General features: G+C 36.6%; 1 protein-coding gene across 2 annotated transcripts in view; it reads left to right on the forward strand.

Moving 5' to 3' along the window:
- Positions 1-11,791, forward strand: part of LOC126875985 (omega-amidase NIT2-like) — a 41,353-nt gene that overhangs the window by 10,296 nt on the left and 19,266 nt on the right. The window lies entirely within an intron of this gene.

Below are 11,791 nucleotides of genomic sequence, written 5' to 3' on the forward strand. Positions count from 1 at the left end.
TGAAGTAAAAGAATATCTTGGAATAAATGTAGAGTATGATTATTTAAAAAATGAAATGAGATTAAGCCAAAAGAAATACATAGAATCATTAGCAAACAAATATAAATTACATAACAGCAAATTGTACTGTACACCTATGGAGACCAACTTAAAAATTGAAAAAGCTGAGATAAATAGAGAGGACATTGGATACAAGAATTTAATTGGCGCATTGCTGTATATTAGTGTAAATACCAGACCCGATATAAGTTATAGTGTGAATTATCTGAGCAGATTTCAAGATTGTTGTAACGAGACACATTTTAAATATGCCTTGCGAATATTGAAATATTTGTACCGGACTAGAGATTTAGGGCTACATTATAAAAGAAATGAAAAGTGCGAAACGATAGATTGTTATGTGGACGCTGATTGGGCAGGAGATCATATAGATAGGAAATCGACTTCTGGGTATGTAATTAGATGGTATGGAAATGTAATTGGATGGAAGTCTAAAAAACAAAGGTGTGTGACAAAAGCCTCGACGTATGCAGAGTATGTTGCTCTATCGGAAGCGGTGAGCGAAGTAATGACTATCAGAGAACTAATGAAAATCTTCGATGTAAATGTAGACGATAACCCTGTAAAAATCTATGAGGATAACTCTGGAGTAATGAGTATAGCAAAATACGGAACTTTTACAAAAAATTCTAAACACATCGAAGTTCATTACCACTACGTTCACGAGTACGTAAAGGAAAATAAGATAAACATAATAAAAGTAAGTACAGAAGAAAACACTGCGGATATTTTTACGAAGGCACTGTGTAGAGAGAAATTTGAAAGGTTTAGGTCATGGATGAATGTAAAATAAGAGAAATGTAAATAAAGCGATAAATGTTAAATATTTTGTTAATTCGACAAGTATGTAAATAAAATTAAGTGTACAGTATAAATGTAAGGAGGCGTGTTAGGGAAGTGATACATTTACACTGTACATGAGAGTGTGTGTGTAAGGGTTAGAGGGCGTCAAGGTCTTAGTGGAGACAAAAGACTGTTGCCAGATGTTAGAAGAATCTAGGATAGTCGGTTGGCGACCAGCGTGCGTGCAAGACGTTTTCAGAGAGTAATATAGATGTATAACTGTTGTGTGGGAAATATAGTCAATAATTTGTATTTCCAAATCCTCGAATTTCCTTAACATTTACTTCATTTATTTTCCCTACGTATGGACAGTGTGTTGTTAAATGCTTCGTATCGTATCTTGTCATATTGTTTATTGCTCTTGTTTGGTGACCAATTTTTGCTAATTCGTCACTTAATTTTTTTTGTGTTAGTTTTTGAATGTAGTCCTCTTATAACTATTTCGTAGCTCCTTTCCGTTTTCAGCTGGTATGTGTGGTACACAGCGTTTTTTCTTTTAATTCCTTTATCACTTTCCTATAATTTTCTGGGGTGTTTATTTGAATTTTTACTTGTTCTAATTTTGTTTGTTTTATTGTGTAGTTTTCCTTCCCAACTATATCGTTTAGTCGATCAATAAGCGGGTCTATTATCTGGGCGTCGACAAATATTGGTGGTGGTTTTGTAGTTTGCGTTGATTTAGTTGTGTTTTTGGTTGTTGGGTCGTCTATTTCTTCCGTAAGTGAGCTGAAGGAGTTTCTTAATGGTAATTCTTGCAGCCATCGCTGCTTTTCTGTATCTGAATTTCCTGTTATTTTTCGTTTCTTGTTATAACTTGCCACCTTCCAGCTTTCATCCTGTTGGGTTAATTCGTTATTGGTAATATTCTCTTCATTGTTTGGTATTGTTTTCATATCAACTTCGTTTGTAGCTGAGCATTCCTGTTCTTCGTTTATTGGTTGGCTTGGTTTTGATATGTTTGTTGTTTTATTTATGTAGTATTGTTCGTCTTTGTTAATTATTTTTATCGGTGGGATGTGCTTTTTCATTTTAGTTTTGCTTGTAGTCTTCTTAGTAGAAGACACGAGTTTCCACCATTTAGCTATGGGCGTTGTCGTAACTTTCTCTTCCCCACTTGCCGCACTTTTTCTGAAGCACTGTTTTACACGTCCGTTTAGCTCGGTTGCTCTGGCAGAACTCGATTTACAACATTGAGAACATTTATATCGAAAATTCTTTCTCGCATGAAGCTTCCGTATTAATACAAAAGGCACGAATTAAGATATATGATTATTCACAAGTATTAGAGCACTTGCTGATCTTATAGATTTTATAGAAAATGTGATACATGATTGACCAAGATTATTAAGAAAATGATGTTTACATCCGTATGAGATTAACGATCCGAAATACACACTTTGTGAAAATTCGTGACAGTTGGAGGAAAAGTAATGAATTAACGATTATGTGACAGCAATTAAAATCCGTCGATCTAAGGTCTTTATTAAATTAAATAGTTCAAAATCGTTTACATATTAGGTGATCCCATAAGTTTTTGTGTATATATTTATACACTTTTGTGTATATATTTCATGTGTCGATTTCTAAACATACGGCGATAAGGGACCAATGCACTTGAGCTTAGCTGATCGAGAACAGGCTAGAGTAGATCTTCGTGGGCATAAGATCGTAATATAGTGAACACAGTGACTTCTAACAGTAAAAAATCACGAGTGAAATGCGTATCCATTTTCGACATCTCATGTTATATGAATTTCGGAAAGAAAGTTCGGTAACAATTGCCAGGAAAAACATATGTGCTGTTTACGGAGAAAATGCGCTTTCATCTCGCACCTGTAGGAAGTGGTTCCAACGTTTTAGAGCTGGGAATTTCTGTTTAGAAGAGGAGGTACGCTCCGGGCGTCCTCCTCAGACAGACGGAGATAAAATTCGGGATCTTGTTGAAAAATCACCAAGTTTGACAGTTCAAGAGATGTCAAATGTCCTGAAAATACCTAAGACAACGATTCATAGGTGTTTAAAAAAAATGGGGATGGTGTCAAAGTTGAACGTTTGGGTGCCCCATGAACTTACGGAACGGAACCGTCTTGAACGAATGACAGCGTGCATGTCATTAATTGCACGTAATAAACGTGAACCATTCCTTAAACGCCCCTGGTAACTGGTGATGAAAAGTGGATACTTTTCGAAAACCCTGAACGGAAACGTAGCTGATCCCAACGAAATCAGCCACCTGAACGCTGTGCAAAACCAGGGTTACATCCACGTAAAGTTCTTTTGTGTGTATGGTGGGATTATAAAGGAATACTCTATTTTGAACTTTTATCTAGTGGTGATACCATTAATTCAGACAAATATTGCGCTCAGTTGGAAAAATTAAGGGAAGCACTAGCTGAAAAACGGCCAGGTTTAGTGAATAGGAACAACGTTATCTTCCATCACGACAATGCTAAACAGCATGTCGCGAAAAGCGTTACAAAAAAATTGTCTGAATTTAATTGAAAAATTTTACCACATCCTCCATATTCCCCAGACTTTGCCTCATCTGATTACCACCTGTTCAGAGCATTACAACACTTTTTAGTAGCTAAAAAATTGGAAAATATTGACACTCTCAAAAATAGCATAGAAAATTATTTTAAAGAAAAACAAGAGAACTTTTATCCAGACGGAACCTACCAGAAAAATGGGAAGAAGTTGTACAACGAGAGGGGGATTACATTTTTTCATGAAACTGAAAGGTATGTAAACGATCTTAACATATATAACCTCTCGAAAAACGGCACGAACTTATGGGATGACCTAATAATTAAACAACTATAAATATATCAAAAGATTATAATAAAAGAATGTAATAGAATATCTAATGTCCGTACTTGTAAATACAACGAAAAACGTAACGTGTAGATTGCAGATGTTTATGAATGTAAAATTTGCGAAAAGCATATGAAAGTTATACACATAAAATATACAAATATTGATATATGCACGAAAACTATGCGTATATGCACAAAGATATGTACAATTTATGAGTAATATGTCTAATATTGATTTATTAACGTTATGTGAATTGATACAAAAGGATATTTAACAATTTCGTTTTAAATAAAAATCTATTTATGACGACGCGCCAAAATTCGCATTACGATAAATTACGATAAATTATAAATTGCTTTTCCGTATCTGCAGCACTCAAATTGTACAAGTAATGTGTGCGTTTGAGGGCCCGACCTTTTGGTCGACCGCGCCATACCTGCAGTAAAAACGCATACTGGCTTCGCATTTAGATGTTCGCGTTCGACTTGGGAATGGCGCGCATAGATGGTCGGCGCGCGACTTGCCCTCTCCTTGCGGATCATTGGACAAGTTAAACCTACCCTTTCGGGCGGCAGCTCGCTTAGCTGGCGCCACGCGATACCTGCCACCATATAGCTCGGTCCCAGCAGGTTGGCTCTCCAGCCGATTATTCCTGCTCGACAACCATTTTGTATGCTTACCGCTTGCACCGACGGTCACAGGTTTCCTCTCCAGCTCGCACGCTTCGTGCTTTTTTCTGCGCCCCGGTTCTTCGTTACTGTTGTTTTCTTGGTTCTATCTTGTTTATTGTTCTATCTTCGATCCAGTGTTCTGTTTGTTGTATCCGTTTATTTCTTCGTTGCGATTCTTTGTTTGGTTGTTGTTGTTGTCTCTATAAACTTGAAATATAAATGCAATTTCCTTTTAAATACAGTAACGAGGTTTATTCAATTTCGATAACATTGTATTAGTAAGATATCGAAGCTAGCAACTTTTCGTTGAAGTTTATTTTATATTTCTTAAATTATTCGGGTAAAGATAACTCCACACTGACGGCCTATTGTCCACAGACAGATGTCGTAGTAATCGGCGGACAATGTCTGTCAGTGAAACTTAAGGCGCGTACGGGCAGACTACAGGCGTCTGTAGACATTGCCTGCCGACAACACATGCCAAAACATGTATATAAACTGCCTGCAAGCAACGTCGCTTGTCCACTAGAAGTTTGCCGGGTATCACTGCGTATCGATGAGTCGAAAATGCCTTGGAGATGCAACACACGGATCGTTTAAATCTACCTGTAATCCAATCAAGCTAGCCTAAAAAAAAGACAAATTCAACATTAAATTGTATCGGACATTTTGCTACAACGCTCAACTGATAGAAATCATGCTCAGGAATAAATATATGTCTTTGCTAACTTTCTAAATATATGTAGACGACGTTTTAAATTGCTAGTAGTTGAAACAAACAATATGATATATTTTTGAGTGATCTATAAGGATTTACAGGCCCACTGGGAAATCTTATTAGTGTTCTCTTGCACTATGTATTAAAGCGCATCAACACCGATAGAAGCACTGTACACGCGATATCGTCGCAGTGTCTCCTGAAAATCGGCGATAAGTCGCTCGAAACTTTACTGGAAACATTTCTCCATGTTCTACTGACAATCACATAGCATGTGTCATTGCTGGAATTTGATAAATTTGGTTGAGAACACGAAAGAATTTTCCGTTTACAATAAAGCAAGGGACTATCGAGTTGGAACAGTTCGTGTTTGAAAATAGCGTTCTATGCTAAAATAGCGGTGGAAATTATACTACATGTAAAAGTGAGTCATAAAAACAAATACAATTTTCTTATTTTCTATCTTTTTTACTTTTATCGCAAGTTTGATTTCTATACATATAACTGTTTTCAATTTAAGGAGGAACTTATTTTCTTAAGGGCTTTTCATACAAATTTGAAAAATAACTGTTGTTTTTGATCCCTTATCTCTATCTTTATCCTTCTATTTTTGTGAGACTGTATCGGTTATTTATTCTTAATATTTACAATCCGAAGTCTAATTTATGTGCCGTATTAATTTTCTGTGAATAATTTAGAGATATGTGAAATCTTGCTATATATATATACTGTTTGGTACCTATTAGAAGTGCGTTCGATCTAATGTGGAAAATTCTTAATTTTAATAAAATAGTTTCAAATTGCTAAGGCTGGGGCAAACTAAGAAGTTTCTGGAATATACAGGGTAGTAAGTCGCTTCGCAAATATGTGTACATCGGGACAATATGTTACATATGTAATCCCTTACACAGTTTCATATGATCTTGTAAAATAATCATTCTTCTTTTAATATCAGTTGGTTTTTGTATTTTTATTTCATTTATCTCATAGATTATAATTCCTTTAGGAAATTTTTGCAAAAATTTTCGCTGGAAATTTTCAGAAAACCTTATTCCTGAACAAAATTTGTTTTGTACTACGAACTGTCGCATTTAAATAAGAAAAATTCTATTTATGTAATTTTGTTATTAAGCTTGTTCATATCTAACTTCAAATTATCTGTAGCTTGTTTATAATTAATTAAGTTTGAAATGTTTGTTTGTTAGTTATTACAAAAGGGTCATAGCTAAGTTTTTGAGTTGTGCTCAGCTTATTATAACTTCAGTTATTATGCTCTGAGCGTCATGTTGTTTCTTAATAAAATTCTTTAGTCTCAATAATCAATTTTCTCTGTTCATAAAGATGGTGGTTGTTTATTTTAAGAATTTTGTTCTTAATTCCAAATATTGCGGACATTCTTTTATTATGCATTAGTTGGTATCCAATCTTCTTGGATAGGACGTATTGTATATTCCATTTTTATTTGTTTTATATTTTATCCTGTTTCCTAGACTCACTGCACAATCACGTTTGTCTCTCTGCTAATCTAACTTGTACTATTATTCTTTTAGTTATTAACAATAATTTCATATCTAAGCAACTCACTTCAATTATGTTTTCTGAGTCGTTAGTATATTTATATACTTCACCGTTGATAATTCTGTAGATTATTCTATTCTCTCCGTTTATTACGCCCCAAGGCTTACTATAGGCCGTGTTCCTAACCGTCGCAAACAGATCGTCTTACATGACCGTCGAGATATACACAAAGTAGCGATAAACGCATAGTTGTCGTCAAGCAGCGAGTTCCAGAAACATCTATTCGCCTTCGGTGCGTTATTTTATCCGCATAAAGAAGCTGGTATACGTGATCATAGGCGCGAACGGTGGCGTGATCCGAGCGTAGTGGGGGTCGTCTTCCAGAGAAGACAACGAAAAGGATCGAAGAGTAATCGGTCCCTTCTGAAGAGTCAAACGTTATAAACTGCTTAGTCTAACGAATTCATTGAGAGATATCGCAAAGTCGGGTCGAATTCCTATAACATATCAACTGTATTTATCGCTAAATAATTTGTGACGTTTTTATTATTACATTCATTATTTTTAAATATACAAGCTATATTAACCTGTTAATACAGTGTTAAATTCATTGAACCACCCCTATTATCGGGATAAATAAATCAGGGGATCGATCAGTTCGTGGCGTCGGTTATCTAATTGCAACGGGAATTTACTACTCCCGTTGACGTGCTTTCTCGCGATCGCGTCTCTCCGCGAATGCTCGAATAAACACGGATTGCTTTTTAACTAAACATATTCATACCCTGTTTTCTCAAAATCGAAAGCTTAAAACATCCGTTCTTACTGATGTTATTTCAATTATATTTATATCGCGTTATTTCAATTATCTAATATATTTTTTACTTTTTTCATGTAAAATCATCATTTTACCAATTGTACCATAATTATTAGGAAGCTCTGTTAGAATTTAATCTTGGAATTAAGATTAATAATCTGTGGAAGACACAATGTTTGTGTTGAAACAATATAATGTGATATTTATTAAACAATTATTACAGGAATTATAAGTGTGTGTGTTCTGGAATGTAGACAGTTGACTGACTGGCACAGACACAGACACAGACTGACTGGCTTAGTGACCCATGGCCCTTGAAAAGGTTTTGAACCCCACTCTCTATGCAGTAATGAGTGTGACCTGTGTGGGTGTCTGTGTGGCGTCACATGTGCCGCAGAACCTTCTAGTAGCTTCTCGACGTGCCCATCGGGAATGTTCCATCCATATTCCTACGCTTCTTCCGCCGAATTCTCGAAAGAGCATGCACGTGCTAGCCGCCGTGGTACATCTCACGAACGCACGCTAATGAGGATATCGCTGAACAACGAAGGAAAGAATCCGTTCGATCAATCACCTCATCTGTATGCGATTAATATCGTTGTATTCCAACAAACTCTGAACAATAACTTAAACACGAAACTGTAATTTGTGTCTTTATAATTTGCAACGTTGTTAAAATTTTGTATCTCCCTTTGCAAATGCAAATAATTTAAATGAAAAAATACATGGTTTTTAAATCGTTTCTCTTATATTCGTAATAATAATTTCGTTCTACAGTGAATGCATTTATTATTCAACGACGTGATTTTCGGTTGTTTATTGGAAAGTTATAATGCTGCTGATCTATAGAATTAGTACTGACTGTTATAGTAATATGCACAGCGAGTCATTTGTAATAAATTGTAATTACTTGTAATGTATATCGATTGTAATTACTTGTAAACCACTCGATTCATAAATGCATACATATGTGGCGGCACTCGACAGCACAAATACGACAACTCGACACTAACTAATACCAGACAACGGCAGCGCAGTGGTTAGCGTCTCAAGTTACGAGCGTTCGGGATCTGGGTTCTTAAATCCCGGCGACCGTAGTCCGATTTTTCTTCCACGATTCTTAAATGAAAAGAAAATACAGCAGTACCCTAGCAGCGACATCTACAGCCAGCAGCTACAATTATCATTTGTGTCTTTGTTCTCTCCTAAAGGCCGTCCAAGGGACTTGAGAATGCAAAGAAGAAGTGCTGCAAGAACATAACAAATATATTTACAAACCAAAACCAATTCATTACAACGCTCATCCTTCAATTACATCCTCCGCTTCCTTTCTGTCAATCCATCTTGCCCATATGTGGTTCCATAGCTGCTGAATCGTATATAGACAAACAACAACTTGAGTAAGCAAGGGGGATGGATGTAGAGCCGACAAATAAAGGAAAAGGAGAGAGAAGTGTTTCGTCCTTGAGTTTATCATATTGTGGTGGCCGGGGGATTCAACGCTATGTCCTCGATTCGCTCTAAGTACTCAGGTTCTAGACACCCTTGGAGGGCCGTAGATTTTTCTTCATCGCCCGCGATGCTCGCCGCCGCGAGCTATCTCTCTAGTAAGGAGAACCATAGCACTATCTTCTAGGGCATCGTCAAAGGCACGCGAACTCTTCACTGGTCGTAACTGTTTTATTCTTGTTTGACATATCGTAGGCGCGCCCGGAATCACGATAATTGAAATCTCATTAGCTCGATCACGTCGGGGTCACTTACACCTCACATATTTCAAATAAAATCTGCATAATTCTGAAGGAAACACAACTACATTTGGGTTATCTTGTTTTCACAGAAACCTGAGAATTGCTCAGAGTATTTTAATAAAATATTCAACTACTTTAAAACGCAAAAAATAGTTTATTGTATGGAATATATAGAGTGGTTCACGCAATTGTTTCGGCATAATTGGAAAATTCGAAATGTGTAGCTTTAATAATATTGCAGAGGAAAAATCGGATTCGTCGAGGACAACCTTCGTTCAGAAAGTAAGGGAAATTGGCATTGCTGCTAATTGGTCAATTTGTATATCGGTGGTTAGAAAAGGATGCTAGCCGCTCTCGAGAGAAAGTCTCTAGTGGGAGACGTCGTTCATTAAAAAATAGGCGTTTCGACCGTTCGCGGAGAGACGCGATCGCGAGATAGCACGTCAACGAGAGTTGTAAGTTCCCGTTACGATTAAATAATCGACGCCACGAACTGATCGATCCCCTTATTTCGATTATGATAATAAGGGTAGTTCAATGAAATTCCACAGAATTAACACAAATAAATTAATGTTTATTTCAACAACTTATTAACTAGAAAGATATAAATGGAACAAAAAAAATGTAACTGCGTTTTGGTTGATAAGTAATGCGCGACATACCACATGTGTTGACGGTTCGACTTCTCGAAAAGTTCTGAACGCCTTTCGATTTTTTTCGTTTTTTCTGGAAGGCGACCCCCACTACGTTCGGATCACGCCACATTCTTTTACTGCGAGGTAAAATACGGGCCACGAGTCGACGTTTCTGGAAGTCGCCCTGCTTAATGAACCATGCGCTTGCCACTACAATGTTTGTTTGCCGGGCAGACGCGACGATCCGTCTGCGACATTATAGTGCCGCGATCGATAGTTAAGAATATGACCTATGGTAAGCCGCATGGCGTAACATTCTCCCCCCGTTGAGAGGGTACCGATCAAACTAGGGAGGTGTGGTTGAAGTTCCCATCTTATTTCGTCTCGGTGGCTAGTTGTTCGGGTTTCTCGAGATCGGGTTGAATTGGCAGTGGGACAAGCCTTTTGACGCCCCGATCCAAAATGCTCTTTGCCGTCTGAACTGTAGCTGTCCGGATGACACCATCGGCGCCTGGATGAACCTTGATAACTCGGCCCAGAGGCCAATGCATGGAGGGAACGTTGTCCTCTCTGAGGATGACGATTGTGCCCTTTTGGATGCTGTGTCCACCCTTGCTCCATTTATTGCGGTTGGTTAGCTCGTTCAAATACTCCTTATGCCAGCGGTTCCAAAAATGTTGTTTAAGCTGTTGGATATGCTGCCATTTGGAGAGTCGGTTCGATGGAATGTCTCTGAAATCTCGATCACGTAAGCACATTAATGAATCGCCAATGAGGAAATGTCCGGGAGTGAGGGCTAGGAGATCATTTGGATCGGTGGAGATAGGAGTTAGCGGGCGGGAATTGAGGACTGCTTCTATTTCTATGATAAGAGTATTACGGTGTTAAGCTCATATGTTTCTGTTTCTCCACTCGCGCTGCGCCATAATATCCTTTGATATTTCCGATCCTCTGGTCGTACGAGGAATTGCCGATACATTTTCTCGATGTCGCCAGTGAGTACGTACTGATGAGCGCGGAATCTAATTAATATACAAAATAAATTGTGAATTGATTCGAGAATATAGGATTTCCCCATTTTCATGATTATCGTGATTTTTGTATAAATATATTTTTTAAGATACTAATAATTAGGTACTTATAAATTAGTATTATCAATTATTTTGCATTTATAATTCCGCCTCTAGTATAAGTGTTAATTGAAAATTAACTTTATGTTTGAAAAAGTACTAGCAAAGTCGTTGAGTAACAAGCCACTGATGCTAACACAAATAGCATTGTCGTAATTAAATATTTCTAAATATTCATTTTTCATTTTGAACCTGTAGAAACAATTTATTATATATACTATTAGCTAAGTAATTGCATATTTAATTAAGTCGAAATATAAAACTTAGTTATTTTAATAATTTAAAAAATAAAAAACTGACAAACATTTCAATTTAATTTATGGTTGGAACAAAAGACAGTTATTTTTCATTAATTGAAATATTGCAATGCAGAGTACTTTCGAAAATACGCCGAGAGTATTCCTGATGGTGAAACGAGCGTTGCTTCATCGAACGCAGCTAAAGAAAACAACATCTATGTAGTTGGTGGTACGATGCCTGAAATAGAGGGCGATAAATTGTACAATACCTGTACTATTTGGGGTCCCGATGGAACTTTGATAGCAAAACACCGAAAGGTAAGTAATATATTCCTTTATGGCTTTGGATTTGAAAATATTGGGGTGAAGAAAGTGACTCTATCTAGGAATAATTTAGGAATATACATATGTACATACGTATACTATAACCAATTCTATAATTTACGGTTTATAAAATACGTTATGATACGGGAAACGCCCATTTTTGTTGTAATGTGTAATATAAATTTTTCACATACTTAAAATATTATTATACTTATTTTTTCTCCTTTTTAAACATTATTAAATGATAAGATTTTTTAATAAAAGAAAG

This window comes from Bombus huntii, unplaced genomic scaffold (genome assembly GCF_024542735.1).
Source record: "Bombus huntii isolate Logan2020A unplaced genomic scaffold, iyBomHunt1.1 ctg00000061.1, whole genome shotgun sequence".
In the NCBI taxonomy this organism is placed as follows: Eukaryota; Metazoa; Arthropoda; class Insecta; order Hymenoptera; family Apidae; genus Bombus; species Bombus huntii.